Here is an 18,115-nt window from a genome sequence, read left to right on the forward strand (position 1 = left end):
GTTAACCAGTGCTTCCTATAACATGAGTAGAAAAATCCCAAGAAATACAGTACACTGATATTTGCTTTAATCATATTTTGCCAAGTATCCTGTTACCTCTGCAGGCAAAATTTGAAAGATTTTTGTAAGATAGCCTGGAAGAGAAAAATGGCATTGAGGATAGATACATCAGCATTACCACTAGTTATATATTCTACAAAAGGTATTGGCAAGAAAAATACTTTCTTTTCAGCAGCTTTCTGTAACTTAAGTAGGGGTGCTAAAAGGTTCTAGAATGGCGGCAAAGCTAAGAGTACAACTTGCCAGTCTGACTCATATTTGATGAAACCAGGAAGAGAATAAAGGCTTGTTCTCATACATCAAAGCTCCATGTCATCTTACACCAATCCAAATCTTTTGGGGGAACCTTAAGGTAATAATCAGTAGACCCTTGATCACCACTTGAAAAACACACTTGGTTTCATTAAATTTAAAAACAGAAATCAGTAATACTCTCTTTATATTTAATACAGGAGCTTAAAAACTGGTATAAAACAGTAATACAGATTAGCTGAGCTAATGCAAAATTTGACACCGGGGGAAAAGAAGTAAGATGTTAGAAATATGCTATCAAATCAGGTTCCTTTCCAATTATGTCTTCCCTATCTCCTACAGCATTTGCTGATTCCCCTCATTATGCATTTAGATGAAATTGTATTGAGTCTCCAGATTGTGATAATGTGAGAAGGATACAACACGTATGCAGTCTCCTGGCTGAGACAGCATAACTTCAATTTGTATGTGTGTATGTATTTTAAGACAGGGTCTTATTCCACTGCCCAGACTGGAATGCAGTGGTGTGATCATGGCTCACTGAAGCCTCAACTTCCTGGACTCCGGTGATTCTTTCACCTCAGCCTCCCAGGTAGCTGAGACTATAGGCACGCACCACCACCCTCAGCTAATTTTTTGTATTTTCAGTAGAGACGGTGTTTCACCATGTTGCCCAGGCTGGTCTCGAACTCCCAGGCTCAAGCAATCCTCCCACCTCAGCCTCCCAAAGTGCTGAGATCACAGATGTGAGCCACCGCACCCAGCCATAACTTCAATTCAATTACCAGGAAACATTCAGAAAAAGAGGAAGTGTCTATTTAAAAAGGGGGAAGGGGTACTATACTTCTAAAACATGTCCATAGCATAAAAGACAAATGGAGGCTAAAGAGACATTGCATAAATGCAATACTCTATTCTAGACTGTACCCCATACTGCAGGAGGTGGAGGTGGGGATGCTATAAAAAACAATATTGACAGAACTGGAATTCAGAGGGTATTAAATTATTGTATCAATGTAAATTTGTAAAGTTGGTACATAATCACAATAGTTAAGAGAATATACCTATTCTTCTTTTTTTTTTTTTGAGATGGAGTTTCGCTCTTGTTGCTCAGGCTGGAGTGCAATGGCATGATCTCGGCTCACCACAACCTCTGCCGCCTCCCAGGTTCATGTGATTCTCCTGCCTCAGCCTCCCGAGTAGCTGGGATTACAGGCATGTGCCACCATGCCTGGCTAATTTTGTATTTTTAGTAGAGATGGCGTTTCTCCATGTTGGTCAGGCTGGTCTCAAACTCCCGACCTCAGGTGATCCGCCCTCCTCGGCCTCCCAAAGTGCTAGGATTACAGGCATGAGCCATCTCGCCCAGCCCAAGAATATGTCTATTGTTAAGAAATTTTCCTGAAGTAATTAGAAGTAAACAGCCGTGATGCATATAATCTACCCTAAAATGATTCAGGAAAAAAATGTGCCCACACGTTTACATGTGTATATATACAGCACACATGACTGCACACTCACAAATGATAAAACAAGTTGGGTAAAATATTACAATAGGTAAACGTGCGTAAAGGGAATAGAGATGCCCTTTGTACTATTTTTATTTACTTTTTGTTGAAATCTTTTTATTTGAAACAAGGTCTCCCTCTGTAGGCCAGGCTAGAGTACAGTGGTCTGATCACAGCTCACTGCAGCCTTGACCTCCCAGGCTCAAGCAATCCTCCCACCTCTGCCTCCCAAGTAGTTGGGACCACAGGCGTGAGCTACCACACCTGGCTAATTAAATTTTTTTTTTGTAAAGATGGGGTCTCCCTATGTTGCCCAGGCTGGTCTCAAACTCCTGGGTTCAAGTGATGCTCCCACCACAGCCTTCCAAAGTACTGTGATTATAGGAGTGATCCACCATACCCAGCTTGTTGAACACTTTTTTAAATTGTGGTAAAATATACATAACATAAACTTTATGGCCAGGCACAGTGGCTCACTTTGGGAGGCTTAAGAGGGTGGATCGCTTGAACCCAGGAGCTCGCAACCAGTCTGGGTGGGCAACATGGTAAAACCCCATCTCTACTGAAAATACAAAAAATTAGCCAGGTGTGGTGGTGTGTGCCTGCAGTCCCAGCTCCTTGGGAGGCTGAGGTAGGAGAATCACCAGAGACCAGGAAGTCGAGGCTACATTGAGCTGTGACTGCACCACTGCACTCCAGCCTGGGTGACAGGAGAGAGACCTCATCTAAAAAAAATTAAAACTACCATTTTATCCACATTTAAACATAAAGTTCAGTTGCATTAAGTATATTCACATTCTTGTGCAATAATCACCAGATCATCCATTTCTATAAATTTTTACCATCCCAAATTAAAACTATGTATCCACTGAACACTAATTTTCCCTCCCCCTAACTCTTTGCAACCACAATTCTATTTTCTGCCTGAGTTGGCTATTCTAGGAACCTCATGTAAGTGGAATCAGACAATATTTGTCCTTTGTTTTGTTTATTTAATTTAGCATAATGTCTTCAAGGCTGATCCATGTTGTAGCATGTGTTAGAATTCCAATCCTTTTAAAGGCTGAATGATATTGCACTGTGTATATACACACACACACACACACACACACACACATACCACATTTTGCTTATCCATTTATCTGCTGATGGACACTTGAGTTGCTTCCACAGCTTGGCTATTGTAAATACTGCTGCTATGAACATAGGTGTACAAATATCTGTTTGAGACCTCGCTTTCAAATCTTTTATGTATATATCCAGAAGTGGAATTGCTGAACCATGTAGTAATTCTATGTTAATTTTTTGAAGAACCAGCATATTGTTTCAACAAGCTGGGCACGGTGGCTCACTCCTATACAGTAACTGTATCATTTTACACTCCCGGGAACAGTGCAAAGGCTACAACTTCTCTACATCCTTACTAACACTTGTTATTTTCTGTTTTTTGCTTGTTTTTATAGAGACAGGGGTCTTGCTTATGCCCAGGCTGGTCTTGAGCTCCTGGCCTCAAGGGATCCTCCCACCTCGGCCTCTCAAAGTGCTCTCAAAATAGACTATGCCTGGCCTATTTTCTGGTTTTCTTTTCTTCTTCTTCTTTTTTTTTTTTTTTTCAGTAACAGCCCTCCTAATGAGTATGAAGTTGTATCTCATTGACTGTGATTTTAATTTGCATTTCCCTAATGATTAACGATGTTGAGCATCTTTTTACATGCTTATTGGCCATTTGTATATTTGTTCTGGAGAATGTCTATTCAAAGCTGTTGTCCATTTTTTGATTGGGTTGTTTTGTTTGTTGACGATGCATTTGTTAACTATACTATTTTTTTGTTGCTTACAAGCTGCTCATCTTTCCAAGGCTGTATGTATTTAAGCTGTAACTTAGCTACCACACCCAAAGAGAAGCCAGAAGAGACACCTCCTTATGCCCATGGTGTCGGCAGCTAAAGGCTTTCAGAAGAATAGCAAGACTGGGATGGAGATTAATTCTCTATTCCTTAACCGTGACAAACACAATTAATGACACTCCACTCCAAATATATGAGATCAAAAGATTCACATGCTGACTTATGAATTCTCCCACCCAAAAAACTCCTGTAACTTGCCTCTGTTCAACTCAAACCTTCTGAGGTTCCATAAATGTACTAAATGACCAGAAAACAACAAAGTAATTCAAGTACCAAAAGTCTTTAAAATTATTTCTATTTCTTTGATTTTGTAAAACCTGGGTGACATTAATCTATCTTCACTTTATATCAGTTAAAACTGTAAACGCACACACACACAAACACATCAAACATGCAAAAACCAGATGTTTTCTTATAATTTTTCTTCTTCCCAAAGAAATAAGGTCATCTATGTTGTAGGATTGGTGACTTTCTGTGACTACTATGCCTGCATTGACAGCAATGAAAGACACTAGGAAAACAGTAGATAAAGGTGTGGGTGTGAATATGGCCAAAATAGTATAAACAACAGCATGAACCCAACAGAAATACTGTCCCCAGAAATTTATTACTTTTAATATACTAAACTTTTAAATTCTCAGCCTCTCCTCTGACAGGAAACAGTATCTTTCTCTACATAACCTTTACAGCCACTTTACTCTTCTGGTTAACATATTATACGTGTAAGACAGCCTTCATCTGTGGATCTCAAAGCCCTTTTCCTATGCTTAAAAGTGATCTCTCTGTTGGGCTTTTCCCAGCTTTGGTTCATCACTTATAAAACCTAACTGTGCTTGCAGACTGAAGGGAAGATGAAGTGAGATGATCTTCTAGAAAGGGCTTAGAAACACGAAATGCATGTAAATTTGTATTAAGTAATTACTATCCCCTAGCTCCTTAGTGAAAGCTAATAAACAGAAACCTATCTTTACAGGCTGGAACCTTCATTCTTTAAAATACAAAAATCATAGTAGCCGTGGTTAACTCCCGGCCACTGAGGGCTAACTCCCAAGTATACATGACATTACAAAATGAGTCCTCATTTCTCCCTGGAAACCATCTGACATATGGAGAATAGCCAACTCCTATTACTAGTCATGTACATTCTTATCACCCAGTCTTCTTCTGCTGTTTCAAGGCCCTGGCATCCTCTGTGAGGAGTGGGAAAAGACTAACTACTAATGAAACTCTTGAGATTCTCCAGTACTTGTCTGAATGACCCTTGAAGCTTTGGGGCTCATCAACTGAGACCTAATTTATGAACTAGCAGATCTGATTCTCCACTGGGAAGACAACAAGCTAACTGTTTTTGCAGTACCCCCAAAGAGGTGCTTCACCTTACTGTCACGCATACCAAATAATCTGCTTATAGTAAGAAAGGTATTCACATGAATTTCAAATGGCTGGCCTTCATTACTTATATGGGAAAATAAAACAGAGGATTCTTCAACTGTGACTCTGTAACCTCAGATAGATAAAAGGGTACTAAGGGATTGGGGGTTAAGGGATGGTGATAAAAAGGGGATGTGAAGCCCAGTGTGGTGGCTCATACCTATAATCCCAGCACTCTGGCAGGATCACTTGAGCCCAGGAGTTTGAGACCACCCTGGGCAACACAGCGAGACCTCCTCTCTACAAATAACATAAAAATGAGCTGGGTGTAGTGGAGTACAACTGTGGTCCCAGGTACTTGGTAGGCTGAGGTGGAAGGATCACTTGAGCCTGGGAGGTCAAGGTTGCAGTGAGCCATGATCTCACCACTGCACTCCAACCTGGGTGACAGAGCAAGACCCTGTCTCAAAAACAAACAAACAAACAAAAAACAAAAACAAGAGGGGATGTGAAAAGACAGAAAAGGGAGGTCAAAGACCAAATATTGTCATTATTATTTTTTTGAGATAGGAGACAGGGTCTTGCACTGTCACCCAGGCTGGAGTGCAGTGGCGCAATCTCGGCTCACTGAAACCTCCACCTCACCTCCTGGGCTTGAGCAATCCTCCCACCTCAGCCTCCTGAGTAGTTGGGACTATAGCTATACGCCATCAGGCCCAGCTAATATTTGTATTTTTTGTAGAGACAAGGTTTTGTCATGATGCCCAGGCTGGTCTCAAACTCCTGGACTCAAGTGATCCACCAGCCTCAGCCTCCCGAAGTGCTGAGATTACAGGTGTGAGCCACCATGCCCAACCAAGATAAACATTATCTTATTTAGAAATAGTATTTCACTTATACCTCTGCAAATGCATATGTATATCACATGTAGGCTAACAGGAAGAAAAAACACAGCCTACATTTCTCAATTTTTGGTTTGATTCTTCCCTACATTCCTTATTTTGTCCATCCCTTAAATATATAACCATCTACTATGAAAAAGTACTATCCTAGGCCTTAGGAATATAAGTGAGCAAGGCAGAACAGGGGTGAGACAAGTATGCCATTAAAGATTTTACCTATGGACTAAAGGTAATAGAAATTCATTGAAAAGTTTTAAGCAGAAAAGTGACCCATACATATTGTTTTTAAAATTTTTACTCTGGCTGAGTGTGGGACAGGACTTAGGGAGACGGCTGTTAACAGTAGCACATGTGAGAGAAATGATGACCTAAGGTGGTGGCATGTGGAGATCAGTGGACTAATATGAGGAACAAAATTTATGGTGTAAAATCAATAGCTCTGAGTGAACTGGAAAATGCTGTATGAAGTGGGAGGTGACTCTTGGATTTCTTGCTTGACAGACTGTTGGTGCCATTCATGGAGATAAGAGTACACAAGATAGGTTTTGGACTTAAGGTTAAAATGGCTTTGAATCATTCAAACGAAGATTCTGAATAGGCAGTTAGATATTACAAGTCTGGAGCTAAGAGTTTCTCAGCTTTAAGTATCTAATTCTTCCAACAACTCTACGAGGCAAGCATTCGTTTCTCTAATCTACAAATAAGAACAGCCTAAGTTCAGTAGCTTGACCAAGAATATCCAATACAGTTACAGTTGGGATTCAAAGACAGTGAGTTGGCCTCCAAGGTTCAAGTCTTCTCACTCCTATAGAACGCAATCACTTTCTACTGCACATTCACACACACACACACCAGTCTTCAAATCTTAATTTCTCAATTGGACCCTAAGTTCTACAAAGTTAAGAACCATGTTTAATTTACCTTTTTAATTTACAGTACCTAGCCTAAGGCTTTGCATTTTGTAGCACGTTCAGTAAACGCTATTTGGTGATCAAATTAATCTTGGTTTATTTTTTAAAAATGAAATGAAAATGAAGTTGCATCCAAAGTATAGGGTGTTCCTAAATACTTCAGGTCATCTGGTACGCAACTGGGAGAACTGGAAAACCAAGTCAAAGGTTCTTGAGTAATTGTTCCCTTCCCTCTCTCTTTCCCAATACTACAGCTTCTATTAAATCACAGGACTACAACTAGGATTTGTCTTTTTCCCCTCGATAATTCAAATTAAGAGAATACTGAAGAAACTTGATTTTAGCAATTTTTATAGCAGCTTATTTGGAAGATGGAAAAAGTGCCTAAGTCCTAGATATTTGGAAGATCAATTCTCCTCTCCACTGTTCATAATACTAGTATATCTTAAGGCAATCTAACAGAAAATGCACTGCCTTTCTTATTAAGTTCCATTTTAAATTGTCTTACTTAGTGCTTACTGTTCCCATGTAATTGCATAAAAAGAGGTGTAACTTTAGTGTCTAACCATTTCAGACCACTACATCTACCTTAACACCGTCAGAATGACTTTGAAGACATGGCTAGGTCTTGTATGCTCAACGTTTAGCCTAACAGAAGCCAATTAATCAGCTATGAAAAAAGTATCATGTCAATGAATTTTTCCCGACTGAAGTCAGATCACATGAAAGCCAACCGCATGGGTCTGCATGACCTATTCTTTAATAAAGTATAAGTAAATAAAAAGAAAATGCCATTAAACCATAAGGAAAAATTGTCCATTGCCAAAATCATAAGTTTACTGATATACACTGAATACAGCAGAATTAATTTCAATAAAAACTCCTCTTGCCCTTAGCTAGTCCCTCCTTCTAATCTCTTATGTTCAGTTGTTATTTTTCAATTTGGCAACTAAAAAGAAAACTAGAGGCTTATTAACAGTCCAATACCAGAAAACTATACAAACAAGTTTGCTTAGTCATTTCTGTTAATGTATTTTTATTGATGAATTTCCTAGTATCAGAAATGGAAAAGATCATTCTAGAACTTTAAGTCAATTTTTGAACTGTAATATAATTAGTTCTTTTTAACACTAATGTTTATTAGTCTCCATCTTAAAAGGAGAAAAAAAAATCTCCTTCTCATCCCTAAACGAACCATAGCAAATGAACAAGATCTCATCATCATCCAGACAGGACAAAGATTTCTATAGCAAAGAATGAGGAATGTGCTTAGATTGCACTGACTGCATGGTTTAGGACTGCTTGTTTAGAGGAAAAGCAGCTATACAGGAAGACACCTTTTATGCACTGCTGCAGAGAATGAACTCTTTCCAAGCAATCAGGCAACATAAACTGGTAAGAGACAAACAAGACTTGTGGAACTCGGCGAGACCTTAAATATGTATACTTTTCTACCTTGCTACAGAAGCAAAGAGAAAAATTCAGTCAAACTTGCCCATTTCCCTTTACAAAAGGGGCACTGATTAGAAGGCCAACTTAATACAAAAAAGCACAAGTAGCTAATGTTACCTGAATTACTTATTGCAAATGTCCATACTTAACCTAAATTTCTTTCTTCCTTTCAAATCAAGAGCAGAATGCTCATACAGCAAGCATTTACTGAACGTTTACTATATACCAGGAAATGTGTGCCTGACTGCCAGAAAGGCATTCTTTCTCTTGGTCCTGGAGAATAAAGAGAAAGTATCTCTGCCCTCAGACAAAGAAAACAGACCATTACAATCTCAAGTGATCAGTGCTTGAAACAATTAAGTCAAGGTGGTGTACAGACATTGAAGGGTATTTAAACCATCACCAACCCATCATTCATTCAACAAATATTTATGGAGTACCTAAAATGGGGAAAAACTGTAAGAGAAAAAAAAAACTGCACTTAAACTACGCACAGGAATTATTCAGATGGAAAACATTAAAACAAGAAATTGCAAAGCGTAACACTTTAAAGCAAGTTAAGAATTTTAAAGACCTATAATTTTGCACCCTAAAATGACCAAAGGCTGGCACATTTTGTTATCTTCTATAAGAAACACATCATTGGATGCCACATGCAACGTGGCATCAGGTGTAAAAAGGCACCTGATGTGCTTTTTTTGCACATCAGGTCAGCAACCTTTTTATATCTGATTTGGAGACTATTAGTTTACTCGACTGTTACCATTTTGTGCTTAAAACAAACAAGATCATTAATTCACAAGCTTTGGAATTCTTTCTCTTTATTTTCTTTTCTCTACTTCCAACACTAATCAGTTCCTTGTTGCCCAAGCTGGAGTGCAGTGGCACAATCATAGCTCACTGCCACTTCAAATTCCTGGGCTCAAGTAATCCTCCCACCTCAGCCTCCCAAGTAACTGAGGCTACAGGCATGTGTCACCACGCCTGGCCCACTCATCTTTAAATAAGACAGAGAAGTAATTATAGCCAAAAGGGAATAGAAAATGCAAACCCAGAGATATAAGCAAGCAAGGAAGCCTGGAAAGCCTTTGTTGATCCTGAAAATTAGAATTTTGTTCTCACAGAAACCAAAGCCCAGGGCTCTCACAAGACAAAAAGTCTAATAGGAGGCCCTCTTCATAAGGTGGGACTTCAGAGGCATACTTCCTAATGGTGAGAGTGACTGGGGAGTGGAAGATCCAGGGAGGAATTAAAGCCCTACTGGAGGGAATATCATATCTTAAGCTTGTTTTAAGGTGGTCTCTGGATTAATGCCCATGCATACCTGATATAAGCAAGCTCTCCATAGAGGAAAGTACCTTACTGTGGGCCTCAAATGATTACTACAAATATCTATTTTTATTTTTATTATTTTTTATTTTTTTGAGACAGAGTCTCGCTCTGTCACCCAGGCTGGAGTACAGTGGCCTGATCTCAGCTCACTGCAAGCTCTGCCTCCTGGGTTCACGCCATTCTCCTGCCTCAGCCTCCCGAGCAGCTGGGACTACAGGAGTCCGCCACCACGCCCGGCTAATCTTTTTTTTTTTTTTTTTTTTTTTTTTAAGTAAAGACGGGGTTTCACTGTGTTAGCCAGAACGGTCTCGATCTCCTGACCTCGTGATCCACCCGCCTTGGCCTCCCAAAGTGCTGGGATTACAGGCGTGAGCCACCGCACCCAGCCAATTATTTATTTTTAAATACAATGTCCTAGCAGATCTCAAAAAACCAGAGGAAAAATATAGTGAAATCATTTGATATACTTTTTTTTTTTTTTTTTTTTTTTGCGACAAAGTCTTGTTCTGCCACCCAGGTTAGAATGCAGTAGCATGATCTCAGTTCATTGCAACCTCTGCCTCCCAGGTTCAAGTGATTCTCCTGCCTCAGCCTCCAGAGTAGCTGGGACTACAGGTGCATGCCACCATGCCCGGCTAATTTTTGTATTTTTAGTAGTGAGGGGGTTTTGCCATGTTTTGGCCAGGCTGGTCTTGAACTTCTGACCTCAAGTGACCTGCCCATCTTGGCCTCCCAAAGTGCTGTGATTATAGGCGTAAGCCACTGTGCCCAGCCAGTTTGATATACTTTTAATTGGTACTAGCAGAAAAGAAGAGAATGGGATTAAGGCAGTAACTGAAGACAGTTGAAAATATCCCAGAAGCAATTAGACACAATCAAATTCCAGAAGCAAACAATTTCCAAACAAGATCAATAAAAAGAAATCCAAAACCAAACATATAATTACAAAATAGCAGGAAAAAACAAAGATGAGTTGGGTGTAACGGCACAGGCCTATAGTCCCAGCTATTTGGGAGGCTGATACAGGAAGACTGCTTGTGCCCAGGAGTTGGAGGCCAGCCTGGGCAAAACAGCAAGACCTTGTCTCAAACAAAAACAAAAAACTAAAGACAAGCAAGTACAGAAAAAGGCAGATTATATTCAAAGAGCAACATTAGAACAGCTGATTTTTCAAAACCAACAATGAAGCCAAGTAGTTTAATACCTGCAGTGTGCTGAAAAAAATAAATAGCCGCCAAATTAAAATTCTGTTATCAAGCAAATGTCTCTAAAGAAAAAAGAAAAATAATCCCATTTTGGAAGGTCTGAGTTGAAAGAAAAAATAAAGAGCAAAAAAGAGGAAAATTTACAGACAGCTCCAAACAAACACTGATTATACAAAAGAATAACAATACCTTGAGGAGCTTTAAAACATAGAATACATAACAATAAAAACACAGTGTATTGAGGAGATTTCAAAGTATTCTTTCTAAAGGTCTTTTATTATATGAAAAGAAGATAAAATTATAATATCAGGTTTTGCTAAGTTATGGCTGCAAGTCACAACATGTATGACAACTAATTACAGAATAAAAATAGCATGTATTTCCAAACCAGAAAGAGGGAAAAGTAAAATCATAAAAAGAATCCAAAAGAATGTTAAGAAGGGAGAAGAAAAAAATCTAGAACATAAGAAGCATAGGGGAAAAAAGTTGAATTGGAATATGATTAATTATATTAAATATAAGTGGAATAAATTATCCAGGTAAAAGACAAAGACTATCATATCAGACTGGATTAAAAAAGAAATCCAAATGAACCAGAATAATCCAAACAATTCTGAAAAATAATAAAGCTGGAAGAATTATACTATCTGATTTTAAACTTATTACAAAGCTATAGTTGTCAAAACAGTGTACTGGCAAAAGGATAAAACACAGATCAAGGGAACAGAATAAAGAGTACAGAAATACACTCACACAAATAAGGCCAATTAATTTTTGACAAAGGTACAAAGGCAGTTCAATGGAGAAAGGACATATATACATATATATATAAATATATATATATGTATTTTTTTTGAGATAGGGTCTGCCTCTGGTGCCCATGCTGGAGTGCAGGGGCGTGCTCTCAACTCACTGCAACCTCCGCCTCCTGGGTTCAAGTGATTCTCCTGCCTCAGCCTCCAAAGTAGCTAGGACCACAGGAGTGTGTCACCATGCCCTGCTAATTTTTGTATTTTTAGTAGAGACGGGGTTTCACCATATTGCCTAGGCTGGTCTCAAATTTCTGAGCTCAACTGATCCACCCGCCTTGGCCTCCCAAAGTGCTGGGATTACAGGCATAATAATCTTTTCCATAAATTGTTTTGGAAGACTTGGAGATCAATATGCAAAATCATAAACTTCAATCTAAATCTCACTCTTTATATAAAGATAATTCATAATGAATCACAGATATCAATGTAAAACTTGGGTCAGATGCAGTGGCTCATGACTGTATAATCCCAGGCTGGGTGACAAGGCAAGACTCTACCTCTGGGGGGGAAAAAAAGATATAAATGTAAAATTATCAAACCTTCTTGCAACCAGGGGTTAGGCAGAGTTTGAAGACATGACACTAAAAGCATGGGCTGTAAAACTGATAAACTGAACTTCATCAACGTTAAAATATTTCTGCTCTGTGAAAGACACTATTAAGAAAACAAGCCAGACACAAGAAGAATGTATTTGCAAATCACAAATCTGAATAAAGAACTTGTATCTGTAACATTAAAAAACTCAATAAGAAAACAACTCAATTTAAAAATGGGCAAAAGACGTGAACATACACACCACAAAAGAAGATATACACATAAGTATATGAAAAGATACACAACACTGCCAGACAGCAGGGAAAATGAAATTAAATCATACCACTACCACTACAGATTTATTAAAATGGCTAAAATTTAAAAAAACAGAAAACAAAACTGACTATATCAAAAGCTGGTGTGGATGCAGAGTAACAGTAACTAATTCGTTCCTGGTAGGAATGCAAAATGGTTTTGGAAAACAGTTTGGCAGTTTCTTATAGAGTTAAACATGTACTTAAGCATACAACCAGCATTCCCACTTCTAGGTATTTACTCAAGAGAAACAGAAACCCGTATCTACACAAAAACTTATACACAAACATTTAAGGCAGCTTTATTCATAATTGTGAAAAAACAAACAACCAAGGTGTCCAACAGTTACATGAATAAACAAATGGTTTGCCATGTGATGCTTAGCAATAAAAAGGAACAAATTACTGATTTGTGCAACAAAATGGATGAATCGTTTTTCTTTTTTTGGTAGAGACAGGGTCTCGCTTTGTTGCCCAGGCTGGTCTCAAACGTCTAGCCTCAAGCAAACCTTTGGCTTCAGTGTCCCAAAGTGCTAGGATTACAGGTGTGAGCTGCTACACCTGACCAACATGGTGAATCTTAAAAGTGAAGAAGCCAGAAACAAAAGGCTACATATTATATACTTCCATTTATATCAGGGGTCCCCAATCCCCGGGCCATGGGCCTGTACCAGTTCATGGCCTGTTAGGAACCAGGCTACACAGCAGGAGGTGAGCAGCGGGAGTCACTCGCATTACTGCCCGAGCTCTGCCTCCTGTCCCATCAGCAACAGCATTAGATTCTCATAGGCGAACCCTATTGTGAACTGCACATGTGAGGAATCTAGGAGGTGGAGCTCAATTTTCCTCCTTTAAGGAAAGGAAATAAGTAAGCATGGAAAGAGAGCCTCAATTTCTCCCTTTCCATGCTTATTCATTACAAGGGTATTCCTAAGTCCAATGGGCTTGGAAAGGGAGAAATAGCAACTCTACAGCAGAAAAACCTGGCAGACTTTACTGAAACATCACTAGTGTTAAGTCACTTTGACATCATATGCCCCTGATATAATGTGATGAGAAGGGCACTTCACCTCTGTGGTAGTCTTCTCAAAAATCCATAACCACAATTTAATCTTGAGAAAACATCAAACCTGTATTGAAGGACATTCTATAAAATACATCACCAGTCTTCTTCAAAAGTTTCCAAGTAATGAAAATTAAAGACAGACTAAGAAGCTTCACAGACTGGAGGATACTAAGGAGACATGATGACTAAATTAATGTGGTATCCTGGACTCGCTCCTTGAACAGAAAAAGGATACAACTGGTAAAATCCGAACAAAGCCTGTAGTTTAGTTAATAGTATTATACCGATGTTAATTTCTTAATTATTTGATTTATTTATTTATTTTTAGAGATGGGGTCTCACTTTGTCACCCAGGCTGGAGTGCAATGGTGTGATCCTAGCTCTCCCAGTTCATAGCAGCCTCAAACTCCTGGGCTCAAGTGATCCTCCTGCCCCAGCCTCCTAACTAGCTAGGACTACAGGCACATGCCCCCATGCCCACCTAACTTCTGAGAACCAGGTTGGTCTCAAATGCCTGGCCTCAAGCAATCCTCCCCACCACGGCCTCCAGAGTTACTGGGATAACAGGTGTGAGCCACCATGACTGGCCCAGTTTCTTAGTGTTGATGACATATCACGGTTATGGCAAGATGTGAACATTAGGATATACTGAGGGAAGCATATATGGAGATTCTATCTGTAACTTCTGTAAATCTAAAATTTTCAACATTACAAGTTAAATACTGCCAATATTTAACTTGAAATGCTAAAGAGGATGAGATGCTAGAGAAGATGAGGAAAAACTGAACCTCATACATTGCTAGTGTGAACACAAAATAGTACTATATAGCCATTCTAGAAAAGAGTTTGGCAACTTCTTTATAAATAAGTTAAATGTACATTTTTCATATGACCCAGCAATCCAACTCACAGTTATTTACCCTAGAAAAATGAAAACTTAGGTCCACAAAAGCCTATAATGTTATGTTCGCAGCAACTGTATTCATAATCACCAAAGAATGAAAACCAAAATGTCCTTCAAGGAGTGAATGGATAAAAATAACTATAGTCTATCCATAAATGGAATACTACTCAGTAATAAAAAGGAACTAACCATTTACACACACAATAACTTTGATGAATCTCAGAGGCAGTATGCTGAATGAAATAAGCCAGTCTCAAAATATTACATAATGTTTGATTTCATTTATATGACATTCACGAAAAGATAAAACTGTAGTGAGGTTGGGCACGGTGGCTCACGCCTGTAATCCCAGCACTTTGGGAGGCCAAAGCAGATGGATCACAAGGTCAGCAGATCGAGACCATCCTGGCTAACACGGTGAAACCCTGTCTCTACTAAAAATATAAAAAATTAGCCGGGCATGGTGGCGGGCGCCTGTAATCCCAGCTACTCAGGAGGCTGAGGCAAGAGAATGGCGTGAACCCGGGAGGCAGAGCTTGCAGTGAGCCGAGATCACACCATTGCACTTCAGCCTGGGCGACAGAGCGAGACTCCATCTCAAAAAAACAAAAACAAAAAAAATTAGGCTGTGCACAGTGGCTAATGACTGTAATCCCAACACTCTGGGAGGCTGAGGCCAAGGTGGGAGGATTCCTTGAGCTCAGGAGTTTGGAGACCAGCCTAGGCAACATAGTGAGACCCTGTCTCTATTTTTTTAACTTAAAAATAAAACTACTAAAAAAAAAAAAAAAAGAAAAAAAAAACAGGTGTGGTGGCATGCACCTGTAGTCCAACTATTCAGGAGTCTGAGATGGGAGGAACACTTGAGCCTAGGAGGTGGAGGCTGCAGTGAGCTGTGATTATGCCACTGCACTCCAGCCTTGGCGACATAGCAAGGCCCTGATTCGAAAACAAAAATTCATAAACTTGAACTTAGAAAAGCAAACTAAAAATTAAGAACTTACACATATCTCAATAAATTTGAAAACAGAAGCCCAGAGAAACTAGAAGGAAAAAAACGGGAAAAGCGGCAATCAAAGAAATATGAAACAAACAAAGAGGATCCACGATACCAACTGAGTCTTTAAAAAGGCTCGTGCTGAGCCCGTGGCTCATGCCTGTAATCCCAACACTTTGAAAGGCCGAGGCAGAGGATTGTCTGAGTCCAGGAGTTTGAGATCAGCCTGGGCAACAGAGTGCAACCCCCAATCTCTACAAAAATAATTTAAAAATTAGGCCAGGCATGGTGGCTCATGACTGTAATCCCAATACTTAGGAAGGCTGAAGCGGAAAGACTGCTTGAGCCCAGGAGTTTGAGACCAGCCTGGGCAATACAGTGAGACTCCATCTCAAAAAAATTGTTTTTAATAATAAAAACAATGGAAAAAATTAGCTGAGTCCCAGCTACTCTGGAGGCTAAGGCAGGAAGATCACTTGAGCCCAGGAGTTTGAGGCTGCAGTGAGCTATGATCATGTCACTGCACTCTAGCCAGGGCGACAGAGAAAGACCCTGCCTCTGCAGGTGGGGGGGAGGAAATTAAAAATTTAAGTGTGCTTGATTTAAGAAAAAAAAAAGAAGGGCCAGGTGTGGTGGCTCATACCTGTAATCCCAGCACTTTGGGAGGCTGAAGCAGGGGGATCATGAGGTCAGGAGCTCGAGACCAGTTCGGCCAATATGGTGAAACCTCATCTCTACTAAAAATATAAAAAATTAGCTGGGTGTGGTGCCACACGCCTGTAGTCCCAGCAGGAGGATGAGGCAGGAGAATCGCTTGAACCCGGGAGGCAGAGGTTGCAGTGAGCTGATATCACGCCACTGCACTCCAGCCTGGCGACAGTGAGACTCTGTCTCAAAAAAAGAAAGAAAGAATAAGAGAAAGAGAGAGAGACAGACAGTCAGAGAGAGAGAGAGAGAGAGAGAGAATGAATATTAGGGTAAATGTCCAATATCAAGAATGGAAATGAGGGAGTGAGGGATGAATTAGGGTAAATGTCCAGTATCAAGAATGGAAATGATACATCACTACAGATCCTACAGATGGTAAAAAGATAAGACAATATCACGAACAACTTTGTGCCCACAAACTTGAAATTCCCAGAAGAAAAATAATTTATCAAAACTGATACAAGATCCCAGTCTGATTCTCAGGGAGAAAAAACATAAACTGACACAAAAAATGAAAACCATAAATAGTCCCATAACCAATAAATTCAATCAGTATTGTTTTAACCTGTTCTATCCTAATGTCTTTGAACCGCACAGATTAACATTTTCAAAACATTTGTTTAAACTGACTGAACTTGCTTCCCACTCCTCTCCAGGTCTCTGTGCTTTTATACATTGATTATGCCTTCCAATAGTGCTTGCTAGGGGAAATCCTACTCACCCTTCAAGAATCAGCAAACTTTACATCCACTATGAAGCACACTATGAAGCATTCCCATCTTTCTCCAAAACAGGCCAAGTACCTCTTCTACAGGGCCAAAGCAACCCCATATACTCTCTGACATTGTCACACTGAATGTGTTTTGTTTACATACACCTCTCTCCTCAGATTATGAATTCAAGTACTTGGACTTCGATTTATTTCTCTTGGTGGATGCCCCGTGTTTCACCACACTGCCCAGGCTGGTCTCAAACTCCTGACCTCAGGTGATCCGACCGTTTCAGCCTCCCAAAGTGCTAGGGTTACAGGCATGAGCCACTGTGCCCGGCCTGTGGTTTTTAAAATGCTCCTCAGTCTTACCTATAAATGTTATTGCATCCATCCTTTTTAAACCAGGGGAAAAAGGTTTCCTACTATCACTTACCAAAGAGATGTGAAACTAGTCAGTATGGGTGAATGATGTTTCTTGGAGATTTTATGAGGTTCCACGCTGCATGATCTACCATGTGATGAGCACACTGCTTGACAAGCCTTGATAGAGCTACAAAAACAGTTCAGTAATCCGTTACTGAATGGATCTTGGATTTAAAAGACATCATAAGGTTGCAGAAAGAATAAGTACACTAGAACCACTACAACCTACATCTGATGTTGGATATGTTATTTAACCTACCTGATTAAAGTGAGAAAACTGCAGAATATAAGGATTATCACCCTTCTCCCACTCCCTTCTTTACTGCCATGGTGGCAGGTTACATAGGAGACAACCATCATCTCCGCAGGTGATCAATAACCAACAGCTAATAAGGTAGGTTGTCCTAAAACTGACAAAAATAGAATAGGCTGGAAGTAAGGGCAGTAAAAACTGGTTGCCTTTCAATTCTGAAGATATTATGTGAATGCCTATGTCAGTCACTGATTCTTGGGATTTATCATTTTTGTGTGTGTAACAGGGTCTTGCTCTGTCACCCAGGGTGGGTGACTGCAGCCTTGACCTCCCAGGCTCAAGCAATCCTCCTCCTTCAGCTTCCTTAGTAGCTGGGACCATAGGCATACACTACTGTCCCCTGCTAATTAAATTTTTTCTTTTTTTTCTTTCTTTCTTTTGTTTTTTTTCTGAGATGAGGTCTTGTTATGTTACCCAGGCTGGTCTGGAAGT

At 39.7% G+C, this 18,115-nt stretch overlaps 1 protein-coding gene across 3 annotated transcripts in view; it reads right to left on the reverse strand.

The window, feature by feature from the left end:
* The window catches only part of CSNK2A1 (casein kinase 2 alpha 1), a 70,073-nt gene that overhangs the window by 36,284 nt on the left and 15,674 nt on the right, over window positions 1-18,115 (reverse strand). For 2 of the 3 annotated variants that reach the window (XM_031004769.3, XM_004061641.5), the window contains exon 2: window positions 17,381-17,497. The exons of the other annotated variant lie outside the window; for it this stretch is intronic. The gene's annotated coding sequence lies outside the window, so the exon portion shown is untranslated. The remainder of the gene's footprint in view (window positions 1-17,380; window positions 17,498-18,115) is intronic. 3 annotated transcript variants of the gene reach the window in all.

The sequence above is a fragment of the Gorilla gorilla genome, chromosome 21 (genome assembly GCF_029281585.2).
Source record: "Gorilla gorilla gorilla isolate KB3781 chromosome 21, NHGRI_mGorGor1-v2.1_pri, whole genome shotgun sequence".
In the NCBI taxonomy this organism is placed as follows: Eukaryota; Metazoa; Chordata; class Mammalia; order Primates; family Hominidae; genus Gorilla; species Gorilla gorilla.